General features: G+C 45.4%; 1 protein-coding gene and 1 long non-coding RNA gene across 5 annotated transcripts in view; one reads left to right on the top strand and one right to left on the bottom strand.

Annotated features, from left to right (window-relative positions):
• Nucleotides 1-15,379, top strand: part of znf536 (zinc finger protein 536) — a 400,158-nt gene that overhangs the window by 82,929 nt on the left and 301,850 nt on the right. The window lies entirely within an intron of this gene.
• LOC116982901 lies at nt 8,350-14,593 on the bottom strand. The gene is made up of 3 exons (XR_004414554.1): nt 14,583-14,593; nt 11,945-11,947; nt 8,350-8,391 (listed from the first exon to the last, which is right to left on the bottom strand). It is a non-coding gene; the product is annotated as an uncharacterized LOC116982901 (long non-coding RNA).

Below are 15,379 nucleotides of genomic sequence, written 5' to 3'. Positions count from 1 at the left end.
ATATGATCATGGCTGATCATCCACAATCAGTACCCCCTTCCTGCTCTCTCCCCATATCCCTTGATTCCCTTAGCCCTAAGAGCTAAATCTAATTCTCTGGAACACATCCAGTGAATTGGTCTCCGCTGCCTTCTCTGGCGGAGAATTGCACAGATTCACAACTCTCTGGGTGAAAATATTTTTCCTCATCTCAGTCCTAATTGGCCTACCCCTTATTCTTAAACTGTGACCCCTGGTTCTGGACTCCCCCAAAATGGGGAACATTTTTCCTGCATCTACCCTGTCCAATCCTCTAAGAATTTTATATGTTTCTATAAGATCATCCTTCTAAATTCCAGTGAATACAAGCCCAGTCGACCCACTCTTTCATCATATGTCAGTCCCGCCATCCCGGGAATTAACCTGGTGAACCAACGCTGCACTCCCTCAATAACAAGAATGTCCTTCCTCGAATTAGGAGACCAAAATTGCACACAATGCTCCAGGTGCGGTCTCACCAGGGCCCTGTACAACTGCAGTAGGACCTCCTTGCTCCTAGACTCAAATCCTCTCGCAATGAAGGCCAACATGTCATTAGCTTTCTTCACTGCCCGCTGTACCTGCATGCTTACTTTCAGTGACTGATGTACAAGCACACCCAGGTCTCATTGCATCTCCCATTCTCCTAATCTGACACCATTCAGATAATAATCTGCCTTCCTGTTCTTGCCACCAAAGTGGATAACCTCACATTTATGCACATTATACTGCATCTGCTGTGCATCTGCCCACTCACCCAACCCGTCCAAGTCACCCTGCATCCTCATAGCATCCTCCTCACAGTTCACACTGCCACCCAGCTTTGTGTCATCCGCAAACTTGGAGATGTTACATTTAATTCCCTCGTCTAAATCGTTAATATATATTGTAAACAACTGGGGTCCCAGCACTAAGCCATGCGGCACCCCACTGGTCACTGCCAGCCATTCGGACAATGACCCGTTAATTCCTACTCTTTGCTTCCTGTCTGCCAACCAGTTCTCTATCCATGTCAATACCCGACCTCCAATACCATGTGCTCTAAGTTTGCACATTAAATGCAATGTAATGATCACACAGCCCAGTAATATGAGTCAAGTCAAGAGTGTGTTATTGTCATGTGTCCCAGATAGAACAATGAAATTCTTACTTGCTGCAGCACAACAGAATATGTAATCATAATAAATTATATAACAAAAACTCGGAAAAAAAGAACAAACAGTGCAATAATAATAATAATAATAATAATAGTCTATTGTACTTCACAGCTTATGAGGTTGTAGTGTTTAATAGGTTGATGGCTGTAGGGAAGGAGCTGTTCCTGAACCTGGACGTTACAGTTCTCGGGCTCCTGTACCTTCTTGGAATATTACAAGACCACTTGGAATATTAATTGAGGAGTGGGATTGGAGGTTAGAAATCCACAAAGTGTCCAGGTCTTTCTATCTTCTTTACTGTTTCTGCGTAAGGATTCTACTGCCAGGTTTTGGAAGAAGTTTGCAAGTAGTTGGGTCACAAAGCTAACGCTTCGTTTAATCATTAACACAATTTTGGTTGAGTGCATGAAGCTCATCAAGAATTTTAAGGGCACCACAATGGCCTGGTTCGATTCTCACCTCGGGTGCTGTCTGTGTGGAGTTTGCACGTTCTCCCTGTGACTATATGGGTTTCCTCCTGGTGCACCGGTTTACTCCCACATCCCAAAGACGTGCGGGCTAATTGGCTTCTGTAAATTGCCCCTAGTGTGTAGGGAGCGGATGTGAAAGTGGGGTACATAGAACTAGTGTGAACGGGTGTTCGATGGCCAGCGTGGACTCGATGGGTCGAAGGGCTTGTTTCCATGCTGTATCTATAAACTAAAGTAAATTGAACAATGCATTACTACGTTGATTCAGAACCAAACTCCTTCAGAACGAGTTTCATTTGCCAAACGTTTCTGATGATATCCTTGTGCTCTCTGAGTTTTCTGTGGATTCTGCCTTCTGGTTTCCGGTGAAATACCAATTCCAGTTGGGATAAGGTGGGAATGGAAGCCAGAACCACGTGAGGTTTACCAACACCACAACACCCCACCGACCCACACCATTGTCTCGGCCTGGACTCAAATCTGACCTCCTGTGTTATTGATGTCGCCACTCAGTGATTTAGTTAACTAATTGCTTTCCAGGTAGGGTTGGACGTGGTTAATAATGAATCACTTTCTTCACTTGCACTGTATGTCCAAACTTCCAGTGCGTGCACGCATTCATACAAGGAACTGCAGGTGCTGGAATCTTGAGCAAAGCACAGAGTGCTGGAAGAACTCAGCGGGCTCCTGCAATGCTGCAATCCCTAAATCACCATGACATCCTTAAATGATGGCAGAGATCGATGCATCGGGTTCTGGACAAGTCTGCAAATGTTGGCTACGTGTTCACAAGTTATCGGAGTAGAATTAGGCCATTTGGCCCATCGAGTCCACTCCACCATTCAATTATGGCTGATCTCAGCCTCCTAAACCCATTCTCCTGCCTTCTCCCCATAACCCTTGACACCCGTTCTAATCAAGAATTTGTCTATCTCTGCCTTAAACATATCCACTGACTTGGCCTCCACAGCCGTCTGTGGCAATGAGTTCCACAGATTAACTACCCTCTGACTAAAGAGGTTCCTCTTCACCTCCTTTCTAAAGGAGTGCCCTTTAATGTTGAGGCTGTTACCTCTGGTCCTAGACTCTCCCACCAGTGGAAACATCCTGCCCACATCCACTCTATCTCTGCCTTTCATTATTCTGTCTGTTTCAATGAGGTCCCTCCTCAACCTTCTAAACTCCAGCGAGTACAGGCCCAGTGCTGTCAAACACTCATCATATGCAAACCCACTCATTCCTGGAATCATTCTTGTAAACCTCCTCTGGACCCTCTCCAGAGCCAGCATATCCTTCCTTAGATATGGGGCCCAAATCAGTGTTTACAGCAGCTTTGGTCAGAATGACTGTATATTTTCAGAGACAATTTGATTCTCAAACTTTTAACTTTCTGTAGTATAACAACTAATTACCCCAGGAAGAGGTGAAGCAGCCACGCTGCTGTGAGTTTTACGTTGAAAGTATTGATGGATATACAATGGTAATATTTTCTGACTCAACAAGCAAATATAACGGAATGAAATGCTAATTCATCACATTCTTGATTCTGGGATATTGTTGGTGAAGAATAGCTGTCTTTATAACAACTGTCACTGAATGAACAAAGTGGTAAGGCATTGCTGGATGTTCCCATGTGAAAAAAACACCATAGTACTGCAAATATTAGGTTTAGTTCTGGTAAATACTTGTGTGTCTCTTGTGAATCCTTTCACTCTCCGAGATAGCTTTTTTTAAATTAAATGTAAAAGAAGGCTTCAAGGAGTGAATATATGTGCATAATTGGCATAACTTTAACAGAATCCAACATGTTCACTCATAATGTACACAAAAAGCTGGGGTAATTCAGTGGGTCAGACAGCATTTTTTGAGAAAAGGAATAGGTGACGTTTCGAGTCGAGACCCTTCTTCAGACTGAGTCTGTAGAAGGGTCTCGACCCGAAATATCACCTATTCCTTCTCTCTCCAGATGCTGCCTGTCCCGCTGAGTTACTCCAGTTTTTCTGTGTTTGTCTTCGGTTTACACCAGTATCTGCAGTTCGTTCCCACACGCGTTCACTCATAATGTTCACCTGTTATTTTATCCGTTGGATCTCACGTGATGGTTTCTTGTCCAATGTAAGTTCAATCACAAATCACAAAATAATGTTTAGCTGTTGATGCTGGATTGTTGAGCTGATGTTCCCACCACCAGGAGCCGGTTTAGGACTTTCCCCGCCATTCACTACACCGTAAAAATCGTCAACAATTGAAACATCACTCCACTAATTCTTCAACTGCTCATGTTCTTATTGAGGTGTACAAAATCATGAGAGGAATAGATTAGGTAAACAGACAGTCTCTTGCCCAGTAGGGGAATCATTAACCAGAGGACACAGGTTTAAGGTGGGGGTTGGGGAAGAGAGATGTAACCTGAGGGGTGACATTTTTACAAGGGGGTGGTGGGTGTACAGAACGAGCTGCCGGAGGAGGTAGGTAAGGCAGGTAATATCGCAATGTTTAAGAAACGTTTAGACAGGTACATGGATAGGACAGGTGCAGAGGGATATGGGCCAAACGCAGGTAGGTGGGACTAGTGTAGATGGGACATGTTGGTCAGTGTGGGCAAGTTGGGCCGATGGGCCTGTTTCCACGTTTTATGAATCTATGATGCAATGACTCGGTCCAATTGCAGATATATTTTATAGTGAGAAGCATAGATCAGCAAACGCTAACTCTGAAAGTATCCATTTTGATTCTTGAGTTACCCTTTCTCTCAATTTTAATTTAGAATAAAGAACAGAAATGGCAACCAAGTACTGTAAAAATGACTTTGCTGGGCTCAGGGTTAAGGCTAGATTGTCAGGACATGAGATGAAGTGCAAAACAATTCTGGCTAGAAATTATGAAGCATGATTATTTATTTGTGTTAAACAACACACAAAGTGCATTGCAACCGAGTGAAATGAATCAAACTGGAAGTGGATATTTTGGAATAGAATCCCAATTAAAATTGTGAGAAAATTCTTTCAAGGTTATTCAGATAAGTAGAAAGTTGATTATTATTATAGACCAATCCTAATAATACTTAACCATGTGGTGGTTAGTAATCCATGGTAAATATATTGTAGGCAGGATATGTGTTCCCCATGTTGGGGGAGGCCAGAACCAGGGGTCACACAGTTTAAGAATAAGGGGTCGGCCATTTAGGACTGAGATGAGGAAAAACCTTTTCACCCAGAGAGTTGTGAATCTGTGGAATTCTCTGCCACAGAAGGCAGTGGAGGCCAATTCACTGGATGTTTTCAAGAGAGAGTTAGATTTAGCTCTTAGGGCTAACGGAATCAAGGGATATGGGGAGAAAGCAGGAACGGGGTACTGATTGTGGATGATCAGCCACAATCATATTGAATGGCGGTGCTGGATGGAAGTACCGAATGGCCTACTCCTGCGTCTATTTTCTATGTTTCTAATATACCACAAAACCTTTGACATATTTTGTCAGCGGATAGATATCAGCCTCATCTTGCCTTTTACAATGAGCCAGGTTTGCAGATGAAATTGGATTTAATTCAGGATAAACTTAGGTTTCCATTATAATTGTTGAGATATTCTGCTGTTGTGTAATTAGACTGTAGATGAACATAAACTGAGAAATATGCAAGCCATTCCCATTTAGTAAGGAGGACTGATTCAGGAGTTGCCACGTTAAATCTGTGGCTTGATGTGTCGACATGTTCAAGTAACAAAGTAACAAGAGATGCTTTACAACTCCAGTAAACCAGAGAATTCCGGTATCATTTATGTAAAGTAATATCCTCCAATGTTTCAAAGCTAGATCGGAAGCATATTTTTAAGGCAGAGATAGATAGATTACAGATACAGCTCGGAAGCAGGCCCTTCAGCCCACCGAGTCCAAAACGACCAGCGATCCCCGCACATTAACATTACCCTACGCACACTCGGGATCATTTTACATTTACACCAAGCCAATTAACCTACAAACGTGTAGTCTTTGGAGTGTGGGAGGAAACTAAAGATCTCTGAGAAAACCTACGCAGGTCACGGGGAGAACGTCCAAACTCCGTACAGACAGCACCCGTAGTCAGAATCGAACCCGGGTCTCTGGCGCTGTGAGGCGGCAATTCTACCGCTGCCATGCTGCCCTGTGCCGCCATGATTAGTGCGGGTGTCAGGGGTTATGGGGAGAAGGCAGGAGAATGGGGTTGAGAGGGAGAGATAGATCAGCCATGATTGAATGGAGAAGTATACTTGATGGGCCGAATGGCCTCATTCTTCTCCTATCACTTGTGAACTTATGAACTTTGGCTGCCTCATTACAGGGGCAGGAGGTGGAAGGAGCTGCCCTGACTCAGACCAATAAGAATGGAGAAAGAAGGAACTGCAGATGCTGGTTTACAATAAAAGACACAAAGTGCTGGAGTAACTCAGCGGGCCGGGCAGGATCTCCAGAAGTTCTTCCTGGAAAGCTTCTGGTTTATTGTCATTGTCCCATTGCAGATGATAAATAGACCCTTATCTTCACAGCCAGAAGGGGAGCTATGTGAGGATGCTGTTCATAGACTTCAGTTCAGCCTTCAACACGATAGTACCCACCAGATTTACTGAGAAGCTGCTGGAATTGGGGCTCAAAACCCCCCCTGTGTGCCTGGGTCCTGGACTTTCTCACCACCAGGCCCCAGGTAGTCAAGATGGGAGGAAATATATCGAAGACCCTCACCCTGAGCACAGGACCCCCCCAGGGTTGCGTCCTCAGCCCCCTACTGTACTCCCTGTACACACATGACTGTGTGGCTAGGTTCAGCTCCAACTCTATAATCATGTTTGCTGATGACACTGTGGTGGTGGGCCTGGTCTCAGACAACGATGAGAAGGCATACCGGGAGGAGGTGGCTGATCTGGCACTCTGGTGTCAGGACAACAGCCTCGTCTTGAACATCAAAAAAACAAGGAGCTCATCGTGGACTTTAGGAGGGCACAACATCCGAGGACGTACACACCAATGAAGATAAATGGGGATACTGTGGATAGGGTGAGCTGACAGAGGATCTGACATGGACATCACACGCTGCAGCACTGGTGAGTAAGGCAAGGCAGCGCCTTTACCAACTCAGGCAATTGAGGAAATTCAGAGTGTCTCTGAGGTTCCTCCAATGCTTCTACTCGGTGGCTGTGGAAAGCATCTTGTCAGGAAATATCACGATTTGGTTTGGGAACTGCTCTGCCCAGGATAAGAAGGCTCTGCAGAGAATAGTGCGTTCGACCGAACACACCATGGGAACTACACTCGCTCTCCTGCAGGAACTATACATCAGAACGTGTAACTCCAGAGCCAACAAGATCATGGGAGACCCCTTCCACCCCAGCAACGGACTGTTCCAGCTGCTACGGTCAGGCAAACGCCTCCGTTGCCATGCTGTGAGAACGGAGAGGATGAGAAGGAGTTTCTTCCCAGAGGCCATTAGGACTGTAAACTCCTATCTCACCAGGGACTAACTTTACTGCACCATTTTACTGTTGTGTGGTGTCTTTTTAAAATTGCTGTTTTTTTTCTTTTTTTCCTCCCACAAATATGTTAATATGTGTTTCTGTTCCATTCTGTTTGTAGTTTTTTTTGCACAATCCGCAAGCATTGCCACTTTTCATTTCACTGCACATTTCTTATGTGTATGTGACGAATAAACTTGACTTTGACTTTGATTTGACCTTGAAATTTGAATCTAACAAATAGGTTCATTAGTGATAGGGGTAGAATTAGGCCATTCGGCCCATCGAGTCTACTCTGCCATTCAATCATGGCTGATCTATCTCTCCCTCCTAACCCCATTCTCCTGCCTTCTCCCCATAACCCCTGACACACGTACTAATCACAAACCTATCAGTCCCTCCCGTAAAAATATCCATTGACTTCCCCCGCGCAGCCTTGTACGGCGATGAATTCCACAGATTCATCATCCACTGACAACAAATATTAATGTAAATGTGAAGAAATTAAATTTCCAATTTTATTTTGAATTAAGAATGTCCTAAAGTAATTCAGAACTGCTGTATATGTGAAATGAACGCACAGTTAATATGTGGGAAGAATCTTTAACGCACAATCTCATGGATTATTACTTTGTTTGGTAAATAGATTTGTCCTTAACAGCGCAACCTATTTACTGCAAGTGGTTAGATGTTTAAAAGCACTGTTGGTGGCACAGATTAGTGTTTGGTTATTTGCTCATGTGCTATTTGTGATCACACAACGAGAGCGCTGTAAAAACTGATGATAGTTTGCACCAGATATGATATTAAAAGCATAATTGTCTTAAAATGATGGGACTGTAAAATAATTTGAAATTGTTAAGATGAAGAAGGGTGACACGATGGCGCAGCTGTAGAGTTGCTGCCTCACAGCACCAGAGACCCGGCTTCTGTCCTGACTACGGGTGCTGTCTTTACGGAGTTTGTACATTCTCCCCGTGACCGCATGGTTTTTCTCCCGGTGCTCCGGTTTCCTACCAAAGACGTGCAGGTTTGTAGCTTAATTGGCTTGGTAAAATTGTAACTATTCCTAGTGTGTTAGTGTGCGGGGATCGCTGGTCGGCGTGGACCCGGTGGGCCGAAGGGCCTGTTACCCGCTGTATCTCTAAACCAAACTAAACTAATCTCACCACCTTTTTCTCTTTTCACCTCTGGCCTTTGTTCAACCATCATCATCTGTATCCACCCATCACTTGCCCGACTTTGTCCAACCCCCACCTCTCCTGACTTCCCCCCCCCCCCCCTAACTACAATCGGTCTGAAGTAGGGTCCTGACCTGAAACGTCACCTATCCATGTTCTCCACAGATGCTGCCTGACCCGCTGAGTTACTCCAGCACCCTGTGAAACGTCACCTATCCACGTTCTCCACAGATGCTGCCTGACCCACTGAGTTATGGTGCAGCAGCATCTATGGAGCTAAGGAAATAGGCAATGTTTCGGGCCAAAACCCTTCTGGAAATAGGCAACGTTTCGGGCCGAAACCCGGAAGGGTTACGGCCCGAAACGTTATCTATTTCCTTAGCTCCATAGATGCTGCTGCACCCGCTGAGTTACTCCAGCACTCTGTGAAACATCACCTATCCATGTTCTCCACAGATGCTGCCTGACCCGCTGAGTTACTCCAGCACTCTGTGAAACGTCACCTATCCATGTTCTCCACAGATGCTGCCTGACCCGCTGAGTTACTCCAGCATCTTGTGTCGTTCTTTAACATTTAAAGACACTTGAATGGGCACCTGGATAGGATAGGTTTGGAGGGATATGGGCCAAACGCGGGCAGGTAGGACTAGTGTAGATGGGCCTTGTTGGCTGGCGTGGGCAAGTGGGGATGAAGGGTCTGATTCCATGCTGTTTGACTCTATCATTGCAGTTAAAGTATATCTAATTGTGTATAACAGGCAGAAGTGCTTTTCTTTAAAAATTAATTAACGCAATGATTTTCATACATATTAAATGGTTGTGAGCAGTGCCTGAGAGAAATCCTCCTCCCAATACGCTGGGGCTCCTGATGACCATGTGCTGCCTTGTTGTGGGGAGAGAGAGGGTCACAGGAATGTGCCTCTGATGGAAGGAAAGAGAGTGACACAGCACGGAAACAGGCCCTTCGGCCCAACTTGCCCAGGCTGACCAACATGCCTCATCTACACTAGTCCCACCTGCCTGCGTTTCTCCCAAACCTGTCCTATCCATGTACCTGTCCAACTGTTTCTTAAATGTTGCGATAGTCCCAGCCACAACTACCTCCTCTGGCAGCTAGTTCCATACACCCACCACCCTCTGTGTGAAAAAGTGACCCCTCAGATTCCTATTAAATATTTTCCCCTTCACCTTAGACTGTTGTCCACAGGCTCTTGTCTCCCCTACTCTGGGCAAGAGACTCTGTGCATCTGCCTGATCTATTCATAGACATAAAGTCATGGAGTGATACAGTGTGGAAACAGGCCCTTCGGCCCAACTTGTCCACACTGGCCAACATGGCCTAGCTGTACTAATCCCACCAGTGGCCCTCTCATGATTTTATACATGAGATGAAGGTAAGTGTGAACCAGAGTGTGGGACCACCTGGTAGATCTGACAGTCCAGTGTTGCTGTACATGCCAATGACATGGAGAGTTGTGGCACGCCTCATTGTTGCTGGATGGATGGAGCCCTGTGTGTGGGGACATCGGGAGGCAGCAAAGGCTCTCTGCGGCTGAAGTTCACCATCCCAAGTACCTCATCCAATTTCAGTTCCTGTCAAAGCCTCACATATTCTCAATGCCAGAGCCACTTGTACAAGATACCAGATGGTCACATGGACTTCTGCCACTGAATCACCACAATAAGGAGAGAGGAATGTGTGGCTTCTACTAATTAACTTCATCAGGTGAGTAATGACAATCCCGGGATGGCCGGACTGTCACATGTTGATAGAATGGAGCGGCTGGGCTTGTACACACTGGAATTTAGAAGGATGAGAGGATATCTTATTGAAACATATAAGATTGTTAAGGGTTGGACACGCTAGAGGCAGGAAACATGTTCTCAATGTTGGGGGAGTCCAGAACCAGGGGCCACAGTTTAAGAATAAGGGGTAAGCCATTTAGAATAGAGATGAGGAAACACTTTTTCACACAGAGAGTTGTGAGTCTGTGGAATTCTCTGCCTCAGAGGCTGGTGGAGGCCGGTTCTCTGGATACTTTCAAGAGAGAGCTGGATAGGGCTCTTAAAGATAGCGGAGTCAGGGGATATGGGGAGAAGGCAGGAACGGGGTACTGATTGTGGATGATCAGCCATGATCACATTGAATGGCGGTGCTGGCTTGAGGGGCTGAATGGCCTCTACTCCTGCACTGTTGTCTATTGTCTATTGACAATGCTATCTGATGCAGCAAACTATTTTTCTATCTGAGGTTAGAAAGCGTGGAATAGGAGCAAGTGAAAGATACTTCATATTTTATAAAAGTTTTGTTTCAAGGATAAAAGTGGCCCCTTTTGATCTGGTAACGTGAATGGTTTTGCTTCCTGAGGCTACACTGGAGTGATCTGAGAAACAGCAAGACCAGCCTTAACATTGTCCATTGGAGGGAGCAACCTTGAATTGACTGCCTTCCACTCCAGTCTGAAGCCCACGCCCAGAGCCCAGCCCTTCACCATCTGGAGCCTGGTTTTATTTTCTAATGACCCTGTGCCTTTCTACTCAACGGATTGGCAACCAGAAACGTCCCCCACAGAAATGTTCTCCACAGATGCTGCCTGACCCACCGAGTTACTCCAGCATTTTTGCGCCTTTCATTGTGAACCAGCGCCTGCATTTCCTTGTGTTTCCATTCTTACCACAATGGATTATCAGCTCTATATGGCCAGGAATGTGACCCCTCTGCCCATTTGGTGCCCCTCCCCCATGGCAGAAATAATCTTTTGGGATCCCATAATATTCTTAAAGAATATTGAAATAAATCTTGAATTGGGAAAGTAAATCCATCATTGGTGATCATTCAAGGTAGAGTGTGATGGTCCTCCTGGTGGGACTTGTCTGTGGCCTGGAGACGACTGATGAGGCCGTTCCTGGAGCAACAGACTTCATGTCCCTCCAGGTGGACTCGCATGCTGGACGTGTGGGGAGACTGGTGCATGGACATGGGTGATCCTGCCCCGAGGGTGACCCTGCCCGCCCTGAGTAGACGATGGGCCGAATGGCCTAATTCAGCTCCTATCACATGGCCTTATGACCTTATAAAGTGTAATAGGGAAGTGCATATTTTTGGACGGCTACAGAGAAGTAGCTGGTAAAGTTGCTGAGCTGCTAATGTAGTGATTTTGTTGGCCTGCTCTCTGAGCGGGGATGTTTCTAGCTTCTGTTCAATGTGGCACAAAGTGATTGATTCTATTTGCTCTACCGTTTAAGCAGCAGCAAGGCGGGTAACTTTAGGTGATTGATTTGTAAAGTATTTTCAAATAAAATCTGTCCTTGGAATTTGATGAAAGGTTTCCATTGTCAAGTTGAGGGCGCTTTGTCATAAAGGTCTCACTCTCCGAAACATATTGCAAGCTGGAACTTTGGATTCACGGCTCAAAATTTATCTCGACTCACTCAAGAAAAATCTACTTGTGAATACGTAGGTGTGATATTTAAACTACAACTTTTAAAACATATTCAGATGTACGTGGGTAGAGTTAGTTTAGAGGTGTATGGGACAAACTCAATCAGGTGGGACCAGTGTAGATGGGGCATCTTGGTTGGCATTGGAGATTTGGGCCGAAGGACCTGTTTCCGTGCTGTATCGCTCTATGACTTTCTGGCTCTGCAACAATATAGATGACCTTTCGAGTCATTTTTGCCACGTAAATATTTTTAAATAAAAAGTGTACATTTTTACTGGATATGGATATGTTGATAATAGGAAGTGGGGCTATATTTAAATAAATGAAGAAGTCGACACAAGGAACTGCCGGTGCTGTTTAATACAGAAAAGGACACAGAGTGCTGGAGTAACTCAGTGGGTCAGGCAGCATCTGTGGAGAACATGGATAGGTGACATTTCACAGAGTGTTGGAGTAATTCAGTGGGTCAGGCAGCATCTGTGGAGAACATGGATAGGTGATGTTTCACATAGTGTTGGAGTAACTCAGCGGGTCAGGCTGTATCTGTGGAGAACATGGACAGGTGATGTTTTGGGTCGGGAGCCTTCCAGAGTTGCTGCCTGTTGTGCTGAGTTACTCCAGCTTTTGTGATCTTCCTCTCAATCATTCATTTTTCTGCTGTTCCGAGACCTGTAGATTTATTTACTGAAGCAGTAATTCTGTGCAAGTGGCTGCTTACTGGAAAGGGGGCTTGGATAAGTGTTGAGTATTTAATAGTTTTTGCTGCCGCAGCAGACTTGTAGCTGGCAGTTCTCGCTCAGCTGTGGTCCCGGAGAAGTTTGATCAGAGTGCAGCTTCTCCCTGCTGCAGGGGCATCCAGAAACATCCCACGTTAGGAGCTGTTGTACCCACTGCCACCTTCTTGTAACCTTTGTATATGTTGCTGCTCTTGTCCATGGCTGTGAGATCTATTTGTGTCCCTATGATTACAACGCTGGGACATATATTTAAGACGTGATATTAAATAATGAAGTCACTAACAGCAGCCACTGTTTGTTCTCTTCTAATTGCCATGTTAGTCTCTGACCTCGCACTTTATTTTCAAACATGAAGAGATATTTATTTGGGTGTATTTTTAAACAGAGGTTGTTTCTCTTCCCTTCAGAAAGCGAGCACAGATGGTGATTGATTTTCTCAAGTGCGAACGTCCCTGCTTGAGAAAAACGCTGCCACCTTCTTTGTGCCGAGCAAGCCAGGCACACTAACACGACGATGTGATCATCAGTTACAGGGTAGAGATTGCCGGCAAGGGTTTGTGTATAAACCATTCTTTCCCGGTTCCTCTCCTCCTTTCCACCGAGAGGCTTGGCCGATAAAACCTGCTGCTCGTTGGCACGTTTGCAGCCAGAGACTGGGCCTCACGGTTTGACCCAGATCTGAGATTTACGGGCAGACTCGGGCGAATGTCAGTGCTGATTTTGCCACCGTTTGTAAAGGCCAACAAGCTGGATGATGTCATTGGCTAACTAACCCTTCTCAGGCCAGCTCTTGTGTTTGCGTGACTAAATGCAGACAATTACAGCCCACCACTTCTTATTGTGTGTGTGAAGTCATTGTTATCTCGAGTTCAAGTGCCTGGATAATGGCAGAGCAGAAATCAGACATAGTATCTGATCTCAGCCACAGCAGCTCATTTATAACAATCAGTTATTTAACTCTCACATTGTGGAGAATGATGCTTCCTTCACTCTTTTGTCAAACGCTTTATAAAATGGTCTCATGTTGAACTTGGGTTAAATGCAGACAGTTTAACAGTGGGCAGGGAATAGGTCCATTCCCACAACTCCTTTCTTTCAGTTTCTGTTTTATTTTTGGTCTTTGCCTTCGGATAGGGTGATGGAGAAAAGAAAACTGTCCAGCATCAGAAATGATTAGAAGGCCAGATGTCAAGATGATCCATCCTACTGTAATTATAACACACATTCCTCAGGAGCTGAGCTTTTTCGGCTGCTATAATGAGGACCATGATGTCGGCAAATAGTATGGGATTAACTGGTACAAGGTGTCGTAAAGGCTTGAGACTCAGGAGTCATGGCCAACAGCAAGATGTCAAATGTGATGTTCAACTGTGGGTTTTAGTCCAGTTTCAGTGTCTGGATAAGGGTCAAGGCTTGTATCTGATCTATCTGTTATTGTACACTTGGTATGGATGAAGGGAGCAGGTTTTATATGAGTGTGCACTAATCACACATTAGGATTCCATGCAGCACTAAGTTCCCCACAGGGATTCAAGTCTGTAACCTGATGGGAGGGCTGAGCATTAAACTCAGTGCCACTCAGCTCTGTTCCGTTCAAATAAATCACAGGAATTCCACACGTCAGTTCATAGGGATTGAAAGTTAACATGAAGTCTTCGATTTGGATAGGAATGAGTTGGTTCCCCCCCCCCCCCCCACCCCTCCCCCCACCCACCTACCCCCATTACACCTACACCTAAACATTTCCCAAATGAGATAAATTATCAAATATCTTTGCACCTTAATCACAAAGTTTAATTTAGTTTAGAGATACAGTGTGGAAACAGGCCCTTCGGCCCACCGAGTCCGTGCCGACCAGCGGTCCCCGCACACTAACACTATCCTACACATACTTGGGACAATTTACAATCCTTATTGAAGCCAATTGACCTACAAACCTGAAATAGACACCAAATGCTGGAGTAACTCAGCGGGACAGGCAACACCTCTGGAGAGAAACAATGGGTGACGTTTCGGGTCGTGACCCTTCTTCAGACCAGAAACATCACCCATTCCTTCTCTCCAGAGATGCTGCCTGTCCCGCTGAGCCCACTCCAGCTTTTTGTGCCTTTCTTCGGTTTAAATCAGCATCTGCAGTTCCTTCCTACACAACCTATAAACCTGGAGAACACCTCTCTCGAGTGTGGGAGGAAACCTGAGCACCCGGAGAAAACCCACGCAAGTCACAGGGAGAACATACAAACTCTGTACAGACAGCACCCATGGTCAGGATTGAACCAGATTCTCTGGGGCAGTAAGGCAGCAACTCTACTACTGCGCCACCGTGTTTGTTGGTCTTGTGGGAAATCATTATTAGGGAAACATTAATTATTCTGCACTTGTATGTGGGAACTCAATCCAAAGGATTTATGCATATGCTGTGCTACTTGGCGGGACTGCGTCTAGAATATTGTGTTCAATTCTGGGCTGCATGTTATAGGAAAGATGTTGTCAAGCTGGAAAGGGTTCAGAGAAGATTTATGAGGATGTTGCCAGGACTAGAGGGTCTGAGCTCTAGGGAGGGGTTGAGTAGGCTGGGTCTCTATTTCATGGAGCGCAGGAGGATGAGGGGAGATCTTATAGAGGTGTATAACATCATGACAGGAATAGATCGGGTAGATGCACAGAGTCTCTTGCCCAGAGTAGGGGAATCGAGGATGTATGGAACGAGCTGCTTGAGGAGGTAGTTGAGGCAGGGACTATCCCAACGTTTAAGAAACAGTTAGACAGGTACATGGATAGGACGGGTTTGGAGGGATGTTGGGCGGTGTGGGCAGGTTGGGCTGAAGGGCCTGTTTCCGTACTGTACGTGACTAGTGTAGCTGGGACATGTTGGGCGGAGTGGGCAAG

Source organism: Amblyraja radiata, chromosome 17, assembly GCF_010909765.2.
Source record: "Amblyraja radiata isolate CabotCenter1 chromosome 17, sAmbRad1.1.pri, whole genome shotgun sequence".
Classification (NCBI taxonomy): domain Eukaryota; kingdom Metazoa; phylum Chordata; class Chondrichthyes; order Rajiformes; family Rajidae; genus Amblyraja; species Amblyraja radiata.
Note: the sequence above shows the minus strand (reverse complement) of the source record. Positions and strands in the feature narration are given on the sequence as shown.